This window comes from Mastigoproctus giganteus, chromosome 13, assembly GCF_048544385.1.
Source record: "Mastigoproctus giganteus isolate SK-2022 chromosome 13, ASM4854438v1, whole genome shotgun sequence".
NCBI lineage: Eukaryota > Metazoa > Arthropoda > Arachnida > Uropygi > Thelyphonidae > Mastigoproctus > Mastigoproctus giganteus.
Window position 1 is genome coordinate 133,080,796 of NC_143587.1, and position 12,057 is coordinate 133,092,852.

General features: G+C 38.9%; 1 protein-coding gene across 2 annotated transcripts in view; it reads left to right on the plus strand.

The window, feature by feature from the left end:
- The first annotated feature begins 715 nt into the window (after positions 1 to 715).
- Positions 716 to 12,057, plus strand: part of LOC150076451 (uncharacterized) — a 104,915-nt gene continuing 93,573 nt past the window's right edge. The window contains exon 1 of one of the 2 annotated variants that reach the window (XM_090387451.1): positions 716 to 1,294. The gene's annotated coding sequence lies outside the window, so the exon portion shown is untranslated. The remainder of the gene's footprint in view (positions 1,295 to 12,057) is intronic. The other variant, XM_090387452.1, reaches the window with a different exon arrangement.

Genomic DNA, 12,057 nt, shown 5'->3' on the forward strand with positions numbered 1-12,057 from the left:
ATGTCATAAGCCTACGGGAAATAGACTAAAATGCGTGATGTTACGTAGGTGTTAGCTACAACTGCCATTACTGTTCATCACCTGGTTAATCTCCACCACCTTTCTGTAGCCACTGGCAGAGCTCAGGCTTACTTCTTTATAACAACGTGTTCATCCTCTACTATAGACGAAAAAAGATCCCACTTCCGCTCTTTAACAGCAAATCCCCTCCCTCCTACGCTGGGGACATAATAGTTATGTCACACGTAGGTGTCACATTCGCTACAGTAGAGATCGAAAGTTCATCTCCGATTTTGACACCCTTATTTTGCATGCAAGAATCGAAAAATCAATAATCAGAGCCATTTGTTAAATGGACATAACGTCCGTTAACTGTGATTGAATACGAACTAATAAAAAGGCAAATTTATTCGTGGAATTCTATTAATTCGGTTACTGTGTTCAATGCCATTAAGGTTCGCTTGCCAAATAACCTTCGGCGTGTTACTAAGCGAAACATGCTTCGATTTTACAATGAATATCTAACATAGCGACAAGTTACATATTCAGAAAAATTGGACAAAGACTTTCTGGTGGGGGAGTGCGTGACCGAGAAAAGAAATATTCCTCGCTTCCCGTGCCAGTGATCCAGCAGCCTTCAACTGCGAATATTTGGCCACGCCTATGGTGAAACAACAGACGGCTGCAAATGGCTCGGATTGCAAACGTGAGTCGCTCAGACTCACGGGTAATCACTAGCCAACCACCTTTACACGTACGGTGGTGATCGGATGTGCGGAGCATAGACTGCCGAGTGGTGCCAACCATCAGCTCATGGGAGGCTCGCGTGCTCGTTCTAAGCGAGCGGAGTTAATGTACCGCACGAGTAACTGATATTTAATCTTTTGACTTTTACCTTGTCTCGTGGCCGACTTCTCTGGCGTGAGCGCGAGATATTTGCTACCACGGTCCGTACCGAGTTTCACGCGTGTTTGCATAGCCTGCAGGGGTAAGTAACGGAGAGAAAGACATGAGAAAACAGAAGATGCTGCCCGCGCGGTATCCAATTTGTCTTCGATCACAGATCAGGTCGTATTACATCTAACACGTGTCCGCGTCATGTGGATCAGGGATGCTGCAGGAATAGCGATGAAGACACAGAAACCCGAGGGAAGTTACTGTAGGACATTCACGTCACACGCGAAGAACTTGCACAAACTTTAGATCCTGTTACAATAGCAGAGACAAACAAATTGTGAAGAGAGATTCACCCATGTTATTTACTTCGCTCTCCATCACTGCACTCGTCACCAAGGTTAGTCTTCTGTTTACTAGTTCTGGTCTCTTTCCACTTGATATAGAGTTATCTGTTCTGTAAATAAGGAACAATTTGGTATGATAACGTTTCAGAATATTATAAATCTCATTCGAATTCTGTATTCCTCTGTTAGCAAATAATTAGATTCGAAAACTTATAAAATCGATATAAGATCCTTCTTCCCCTCGCAGAGGGCTTTATACTCTGTGCCTGATCAGAGATGTCCGCTCAACATATCCCAAACTTTTCCTTTCTACGACCCCACTTGAATAGATGGCTGGCTAGTCGTAGGTCCTCACCTGTGAAATGAATATTTCTTTCTCTTTTCTGAAATTTTAATTTTTTCTTTAAAAAATAGCTACTATAGTTTGTAAGGAATTTTTAAAATATCGAAAAAAGTCTAGAATATAAAACAATTATTATGTTTTGATTGCAATTTTATTGTACTCCATATGCAAATTGTACAGTCCTTCCACCACAATGAATCTCACGATACATTGCAGTGAGCTGTTCAAGAATTATCCTAACGATACTGTGTTTTGGCCCTGCATCTATTGTTTTATCCAATAATGTATTCTTTACTGAATTAATCGTATATTACCTGATTAGTTGAAACCAGTGGTTTCGTCTAGTGGCTTAGCCATTTCTAAATGCAAACATGAAGCAGAGCTCCATTCCTTTTGTAGCCCATCCAAGAAAGATCGGTTGTAAAAGCCTCATTTCCTTTTGTCAATGACCTTACGGGTAGACTGAATTAGATAAACGTAATTTGCAAGTGTGCAGAGGGTACTCTCGTCATTGTAGTCACTAGGCAAGAAGGTATCCAGATGACCCATTCCTAGGAGAATAATCTAGCGTTATTTAGTCACCATATGCGATATACGGGTCATTAAGAGACCACAGTTAAATTTGGTGCCATCGACTGCTACTAGGGTGTAAATTAAGCTGGTCTGTCTGCCGAAATCAATTTATGATGAAAGAGGTATAGAGAATATAAATATATTAAACCTTGGCGTTTCATTACGATTCTAGGTGAGCAAGAAATGAATTCCAACTGTATTTTTATTTTATCTGCCGAGCTGCAGGTATATTTATACCTGCAGCTTCTTTGGTAATATGTGAACCCTTCCTGTACGTCTCCAGCATGCCCAATTATTTCTTCTTTCTTTAAAATTCTTTGCTCCTAGACGCTATTGGAATTTATACTTAATCATTTTATATGTACAGTCACAGGGAAAATATTCGTAACTTAAAGTATGATATTAGAATGTACACTGAACCAGCTTTCCAACATTCACGATTAATTCGGAAATTTTCCTTTAAAAATTTATAAAATAATAGAGAAGACCACTTTATACCGCACATCATTTTTAAATTAAAAAAAAACTGAGAATCTGACGTTAGGTCTGAAGAAAAATATAATAATAAAACGTTGGTGTCTTGGTCAGAATTACAGAGATTTCCACTACCAAGCAGTAAGGCTATACATTCAGCTCTGTGGATTATTTTTGCACACTTTCATAAAATCTAAATACACGTGTCAATGGAATGAACTCAACCTAGAATGCGAATGGCTGCATCCAGTCTTCAGCCTAATTAGTAGGAAAGCTAAAATTGCTCCCATTCAACTACTTAGAACATTTCTCCGATTTAATACCATGTGTTCAAAGTGCGACATCGTAGAACAGGTAGCAGGAAAACATCGGGTTATACTCCAGATTGTGGGTACACCTCCAGAGGAAAGACTGCTTTTGCTTCAATCCGTCCCGAATTTGGCCATGTCCGCAACAAGGGGTACTCATAAACTGGAGTTCAGCCAAGCAACGGGAAAGTGGACACACTCGTCTATTCCCGGTCTCCATAAACTGACTCAGCAAGCATGTCCAAACCAGTTTATCCCTACATGCCCTTGCATTCTGAAATAATAAAATGTGCAAGTACAGGGTTACTAAAATTAAAGTATCCCTATGTAGAGGGCTCTGGAGTGAGTTCTAGAAGAGAAATTTGGACAACAGGTATAATAAAGAATGCGCTCGCCATTTATTGGAGAAAAAAAAATTAGTTACAAAATTTGTCACTGTCTGGCGCGTAACTATCTTAGTTACGATTATGCAAATAATTTACGGTATTTGCATAATCGTAAGTTATTTCCGCAGCACCACTACTCAGCTCTACTGTACTGTATAAAAAAGCAAAGCAATCTCTTCAGTCTCCTGCGCTGCAACAACAGCAATGCCAACAACGTTGCAGGAAAAGGCGCTATTATTGCAGCAGTACTATCAGAACAGCAACAATTCAGCTGCGGATATCAGAGAATTCCTGCGTCAGAAGCGCATAAGGCCCACGTGGACCTATGACTGTTTGTGCTGTCCGCAAAATGATTGCGAAATTTGAAGCGACAGGCCATCTTGGTGTTCAACCAGGTAGAGGTCGAAAACGAGTGGACTCCTCTCGTGTTGAAGACATGGCTATGGCTGTCGTGGATTTATCGAGTCAATCTCCATGTGGTAGCGCAATGTGCCAGCTGTTTCTCGTGAAGTGGACATGCCGTATTCCACTGTAAGGCTAGTAATGCGTCAGGTGTTGCGGTACTATCCTTACAAGATTCACATGCTACAGCAACTAAAGCATGGTGATGTAGATATTCGTTTCACAACCGCACTTCAGTTTCTGGCGCGAACGACAGTGGATATCACTTGGCCATGGAACATCCTTTGGAGTGATGAAGCCCACTTCTGCTTAAATGGACAAGTGAATACGCACAACTGTCGCATTTGGGCAACACAAAACCCTGGGGTTATCCAAGAGGTCCCGTTGCATTCTCCAAAAGTGACAGTGTGGTGTGGATTTACGGCCACATTCATGATTGGGCCATTTTTTTTTTTTTTTTTTTTTGAACAGGTAACACCGACTGGATCCCGCACCTGTTTCGTCACTGGACAGCGATATTATGAAATGTTGGCAAATTTTCCAATACCAGAACTGCAACAACGTGGGTGCCTTCAGGATACCATATTCATGCAAAATGTTGCTCCACCCCACATCCACCATTGCGTGCAAAGATTACTAAGGCAACACTTTACAGACGAACGGGTCATCAGCCGTTGTTTCCATCTTGGCCGCCCCGATCACCGGACCTCACCCCATGCGACTTCTGGTTGTGGGGTTTTTTGAAGAACCAGGTGTATCGGTAAGGATGTCAAACTCAGGTAGATCTGAAGGACAGCAATAGACGTCATGTGCTGGCTATTCCAGTTGACATGATACGTTCTGATGTAGAAAATGCTGTTCTTCGAATGGAAACTGTTGACCAAAATGGAGGACACATTGAACAATTGTAGCGCTGTTCAAGTGATTTGTATTGCCACAGCGCCATACAGTGACAAATTTTGTAACTAATTTTATCCAATAAAGGGTGAGCGCATTCTTTATTGTAAATGTTGTCCAAATTTCTTTTCAGTACGAGCCTTAGAACTCTATCAGAGCCCTCCACATAGGATTACTTTAATTTTAACAACCCTGAATAATACGGCTCCCTCTTCAGATGTTCTCAACCTCTGGAAACCTTTGGCCTATATTGAGTAGGTATGTAATGTTTACAGTGATTCCTTAGGATTGTTAAACCTAACCTGATTGTTAATGCCTGCTCTGCGCTATAAAACTAGGTTTGCAGACAACGGTTTAGAGATTATACTGTTGCAAAAGTAGTGTGACCGAAACTTTTTCTACGGGATTCGGGTCAGAATAAATCCTGACCCAAATCCCGTATAAAATCGTCAGTTGGAATACTTGATCTGCACACCGCCAGCATTCTTGTTTCCGATAGCGCAACTGACTGCTTTAATGAGCAGTGAAAGAAAGATTGCTGATCAATACTGAAAAAAGTGGAAAGTAGCGTTTACAGAAAGACGGTCTTATTAAGGAAGAAAGTACATTATTCCCCTTCCCACGCTATTAATTCCTTCAATAAACATCCATGAAAAGTATCCGAATACTTTTGATAGGATAGTACATATTGCGGCAAATGCTTCGTTCTTTGTTCTCTGACCGTAGGATTTTTTCCAGAACATCTTTTTAAAATCGTAAATAATGTAATTTCTGGAATAATTAATTAATTGCCTCATCTCTCAACTTCTCTAACGTGCTGAAACATTGGAAGTAACTCATTGCACAAGCTACATTATATATTCGATGTTTACTCACCCCCCGTCTCATTGTTCTAGTCATAGCGGCAGGCATTTTCATCCTTGCATGTAGCATTTGCCTTTATAAAATCGTCATACTCTTGTGCATCAGATATCACATTGATCCACTTCTTCCGACAAAATCAGAAATCCTCTTAAAGGATTTCTTATTTCGTAAAATAGGTTCTCCAAACTACGAGACCCTATGCTACAGCATACCTGACTACATACTTAAGCAGTAATCCCTCGTTAAATACAAAGGCTTTCAATCCAAACCTGTAATCATCACACGCACAGGAAAAAAAAAAGAAATTCTGTTTTTGTGCAAACTGAAGACGACATCCCAAGTAATTGTTTTACTACTCAGTGGATTGACTATGTAATGATAAATGATGTTCTACTATTTATCATCCTTTGGCTTAAGAAAAATTATCTCGTCCCAAGAAACATTTAACGCCCCTCTACTTCACACGTCTTTTCCTTCACTTCTATCACACCTTCTTTCCCATTTCCAGTCTGATAACAGCCACAGTGGCTGCTCTCAGACTTTTGCTTAATGTGTACGTACGAAAACACATTTCACGTTATTTATTTTTGTATTATTCAGATAAGGATGACCATCATAGTATTAATTATCCAGAGTTACTTCATTATGTAGTTTTTTTCCGATAACGGTTGTCCTTTTCAGAAATATACGAAGACAAATTGGCCTAGCCACCTAGGGTACAGCCATGTGAGATTGAATAAAGTGCTGCTTTGCATATGGACTCTTAAAAAACGCATACTAAAAACTTATAAATATAGTGCTAACATCTATCAGCACATATCTTTTAAATATTTAAAAAAAAGCAAACTTTTAAAACCATTTTTTACCAAATTAAAGATACGAGTAATATAAGGTTCAAAAAATAAGGTTTCCGTTTAAGATTCAGTGGTTACTTTAGTTGATCACGGATTCTCTTCCTGGTGGCATTTTTTAAATTGTCCGTTATTTATGAACATATCACTTCGTTAACTTTTTCTGTGAAAAGAAACAAGGGATAGTTAAGAGGGGAAAACACCTACTGATTTGATCACGTATAATAGAAATACACGTAAACACTTGTTCGTCACACTACGGGTTCAATTCCTATCGTTATATTTAATATCCTGAATTGCAATGTCGATTGCGTGAACGCTTCAATTACGTAATTTTGTCTTTAAAAATGAACTCATTAAACTCTGGTTAATAGAACTTAACCAGTCTTTCAACTTACTTTCAGATATTTGCGTTAAACCTTAACTCTTCTAAATCTGCAAAAATGATTTATTCACTCAAACAGCGACCAACAGTAATTCAACCATCAGTTTGTGGCACTCCCATCCCAGTAGTTACCAGCCATAAGGACCTCGGTGTCTATTTCGATCCGAAGCTGAGATTCCATGTGCACACAGAATACCTCCCGAAGCGATTTATCATCTTACGCGGGAGGGCAAAGTAACATCTACTTCATTCCAACGATACCGCAGTCACTTCCAGATATCTTCAAACCACCGTTTATCCAGTTATTTTATATGCATCTGAAATTGGACACCTGCTTCGGCCTCAGTTCAAAAACTGGTGTTCGCATGTGAATACTGGAACCAGAAATGGCCACAAATAAGCACCGCCGAACGTTCCCCCCCCCCAATTGAGAATACAGGCACTGCTGCGTCTTGGAAGACTGTGGAGGGAAACATCCTAGGAGTAGACGGACCAAAAAAGACCATCAGGACATTGCTGGATGAAGCAGGACTTCAAAACTTTGAGCAACTAAAACAAACGGCACAGAGGAGACTGATCCAACACTAATCCTCAAATACAACCGTTCGAAACTTTGTAATAGTTTCATACCTGCCCAGCCACTTCCTAAAATACAGGACCTGCAGAAAGTGGTTGTCGATTGGAAATACTGTCGCATGCTCCTAGACTGGATCGCATCTGTTCAACTGGAATAAACTTCCAAACCTTGTGGCTAAAACTGTGCCAGAATACTGAGTACTGAGCATTAGCACCTACCATCCACCTCTCCAATCCGTACCGCACTTCGTTTCGGAAGCAACAACAATCCATGATTTGACAGGATTCAACTTCCCTGCCATTGTTTTACTTATTCTCGACTTGTGCTACGATGTTCATATTTTATTTATTTATTTGTATTTTGTTTTATGTAGCTTTATCTGGTGTATTAAAAGTAGTTTCTCAGAGAATACATGCCTGGGCAAAATAAATGCTCCTTAACCAAGTGGCGTTTCTTTAATTTGTACACCTTCGAGTCTAGAACCATGATTTTGATAAAAAAAAAAATCTGTGAAGAACTTCCTAGCACTCTCTCTGCTGACAATATGTACTGATGTGAGCAACAAGAGGATGCAATGGAGAGTTTCCCACTCCCCTTCTGTCTGCCTCTAATATCACATATCAAATGCATCAGACTGCGAAACTGGTTGGTTGGGGAAGGAGAAAGAGTAAAGAAGGTACGGACATGATGAATCTATAACCTCGTGTGACTGGCTCCGTGTTTTATTCTTTCCAATTGTACAAAAGAGTGTACAGACGGCAAGGATTCAGACCATAGTACCGCTTTTCAATCTTCTGCCGTTTAATCATATCTACTCAAACATCGCTGGAGTCCTTTTCGATTTTTGGTTGAAAGAGCTGATTGAAGAATAGGTTTGCGACTCCAGAAGCACAGAATTCAGAAAACTGTTCGAGCAAATATGACTTGATGTCGACCTCACTGAAAACATCCTACAACTATTCGACAAGAGATCAGCGATTACCTCAAAGCTTCTATGATATCCTCTTATGCCACAGCTGCTCTTTCGGGAAGCGGAGTCCCGTCTTCAGATCACTTCGCATAAATTCTGGATATTGTAGCATTGGATAGTCCTGTGATTTCCATAAGACTCAAAGCTACTGCATTTCCAGCTTCTCGACAACAAAGAATTTTTTTTATGGAAATAGGTTATATAAAGTATTTTGACCATCTATGCAGTTCTTGGTTATTAATTAAGTTTGATCTCTGACCACGCTGTGCAATTTCCCGATTTGAATATAGGCCTATTTCCTTTGAACCGAATGATGAAAATGGGGTACGATTTTAAATGATTTGAATATCGAGTGTATGAATGAATATTTATACATTATATAACGCATAAAAATGCTGTCTCACGCTAAATGCACTTCTCTTAACTTTGCTTTATTAACAGCTAATGAACAGAAGGTTCTGAAAATTTGCAGACGTTTTAAATTTGTAAAAAATACAAGAATAGGAAAAGAACAAATCCTCGCGTAGAATAAGTTTAATTGCTCTGGATCAACGCGAATGTGGGAAGGCTGTTACAGCTGCACATGCCTAACGTCGTCTCTGACTGTAATCCTATCAATAAAACTGCATGGATGCTACAATACATTACATGATGGCAGTAACAGCATCTATGCCACTTGGCATTTCCACAGCCGAATGGGAAGATGTTGTCTACGAGAAACTGTATTGAGTAATGGAAAACAAAATTAATGGAGGACTGATGTTTGTGTGATCCATTTAGTGAGATTTAAAACTTGAGTTGTACAATTTTATTTTGATAAATTGTATCTGATAATATATAATCGTATTATATACTATTGTTTTATTATTCTTATCATTCAGTCCTCGCGAGTATCACTGTAATTATCACTGAACTTCCTGAGAAACTCGGGGTTTTCAACCAATGAAACTTGACTACAGAATGCAAAATTTACTTCAGACATTATAGTGATGAGAAGCCTTAGAATTTTAAGTTAAAACTTTGTGCTTTAATTAAACCTAATTCTGCATTATTTGCAACACAGTTGATGATTGCAACACGTTTAAAATGCAGAGTTGTTTAGTCTGATACAAGGAAGAGCGTGTGTGGCGATACATGGATCCAATTTTCCTGTTTGTTTTTTTTTTTTCCATCCATCGACCAAAGCTTTGATAGTTGCGCTAAGAGAAAATTCAGCTTTCTACTAATCAATAAAATTGTAGTAGAAAACAAAAACATAAACCTTACGTGTCTCTACAAACTCCTCTACACCCCAACAGTGGAATCCAAGTAATAAAAATCTTTCAAAGTCGATTGAAAGTCGCGTAAGAAATAATCAACTTGTAAACTCATTTCGGTGCTCAATTATTAATCCCTTCCATGTCCTAAATATGTTTTTGCTATTTCATTCCCTCAGTGGATTTTCGCAAGCGATTTATTTATTTAATATTTCATCCCGAATTCTTTTTTTTTCGTTTGTCAATTATTCACGGATTCAAATATGATTCAGTATTAATGTTGGTTGGTTATATTTATCCAGTCAATTTATTAATGTACACAATTTCACGTAAAAATATTTAAAAGTTTAATGCAAACTCCTTCACGTCCCCTATACAAAAGTGCATTAATATTTTTGTAATAGCAAAGTGACGACTGTGTAATGAAGTGGACTGGTAATTTAAGTACTTCAGAGACTAGCATTTCGAACATCTATTCTTCTTGTAGCTGTTAAGAAGCAAAGCTTAAAAATTGAATGCTAAGTATGAAAATATAAATTCTATCAGATCTGTTGCAGTGTTGATGAAGTGTGCACATTAAGGTACTTTGAGGAGCAAACCAAATAGCAGCAAACCGATTAAAATGAACAAATTTCAAATGTTTTAACTGTTTTCATTTATATTAGGAGTGACTTTATCAAATTCTGCTATTCCTTACGACCTTTCCACTCATTCAGTCTTGTATTTTTGATTTTTACCTTGTCTCCATTATTCATTTCTTCTAGTTGATTTCCACTCGCCTCCCCACAACCTCTGCCTCTACCCAATCCTCTCATATATTGAATTAACTACGACTTCGTACATCGTAAATTGTGTTAGCAGTGTCGTTCAATGAATCACCATTAGAGACGCAGCTTGTCGGTTGCTATGTAATAACACAAAGACAGTTATCATCCCCGTTGGTATTATATTTATACAGATGTGTCACTTAAATTGTCTTGTGGATATGCAAAAGAACCCATGTTTTTTATTATCCTATTTCAGAACAGTTTAAATATGATTTTTTTAATTGAGGTCTTTGTTCACTATGTTGAGAAATTTAATTTAAAAGTAACTTTTATCCATTAATACATAAGTAAAACAACTTTACTCTTTCAAGAAAATTTTCTGATGATGGTAGAGAACAGTGTCTCTTAGAAATTAATCTATCTATGAAAATACATTTATATACTGCCAAAAGCAACAGGCCACCTTTGTTTCACTAATGTTTAATTACACACTGTATTCTCATCAACAGACTCCGAACCAATTTTTGATAAAAGGAACCTGTATTTTGGAACATTCGCCCTTCAACACATCGATCAATTCAGCTACTAATTGTGTTTTTTATCTTGCCCGAAGTCGACTTCATCCCAACGGTTTCCAATGTTGTCAAACTCAAAATGAGGCTCTGAGTAGCATAGTTGGGGTAATCACCGTCCTCTCCACACCAGGTGGAAAAGACCGAGTTTCAATCCCATCAATGACACGAAGAACTTTTTATGGGCCTTTATCACAATGTAGCTCAGTTAGTCATTCTCAGTTCGAGGGTAGAATGGTTTTTCCTTCCGGAAACTCGGGTTATTCGTCCAGCAAACAGCAAATCTGCCAGAGAACAAACGCAATTTTCAGACATCTTATATACGGGGGGAGTCTAAGTTGCTGATGCGTCAAAACCCCACAGCAACAACTAGCTCTATGCAGACCAATGAGGCATTCACAAGTCATTACGCGCTACGACATGGTGCACTGTAATGCTGCAACAGTATAAAAAGAGCAGAATTATCAAGAAACACTGTTTCAGGAACGGCGACCAATGATCCAAGTCCAAACAACGAGAAATAACCCAAATTAATAAAAGCAGCTCCTTCAAATTTCGCACTTGGAACATCACATTCTGGTAAATGAACTTGAACATCACATTCTGGTAAATGAACTTCTATGAGCATCCGTCAGATTCATATACAGCCATCAGATGGGAAACCCGTGTACCGTAATTCTTCAATCCATAAGTTTTCCAATGTTCCAGGGACCAATTACAAATTATTTCGTGTTGTTTGATATGGGTGATGCCGCCTTCCGTAAACCTGCTGGTAGCATAATGGTCCCAGTAGGTTTACGGAAGGTGGACCATCGAATTCCATCAATAAAGCTGGGAACTTTTATGGTCTTTTTTTTCACAATGTGGATTAGTTATTTTTTTCTGCTGGAAGCGATTTTTTTTCCCTAAACCGACCGAAGGATATATTCAATACATTGACGACGCATAGCTTTAGTTGCTTTGGCCTTTGACCCTACACGTACACCTAATCTTCACCTTCCGCAAAAATCCGATGCTATGTAGCTCCCTACGTATCGTTCTAATATCAGTCCCTGTAGCCTCACTGAACTCCTGGTCGATAGTATTCGATGATAATTGATGGGCTGTAAGTACCATTCTCCTTAGCGCCTTCCGGTCTTTTTTCCATCAGTTTTTTCAGCCTCCCTGAAAGTTCCCCGGTGGAACGTTCAA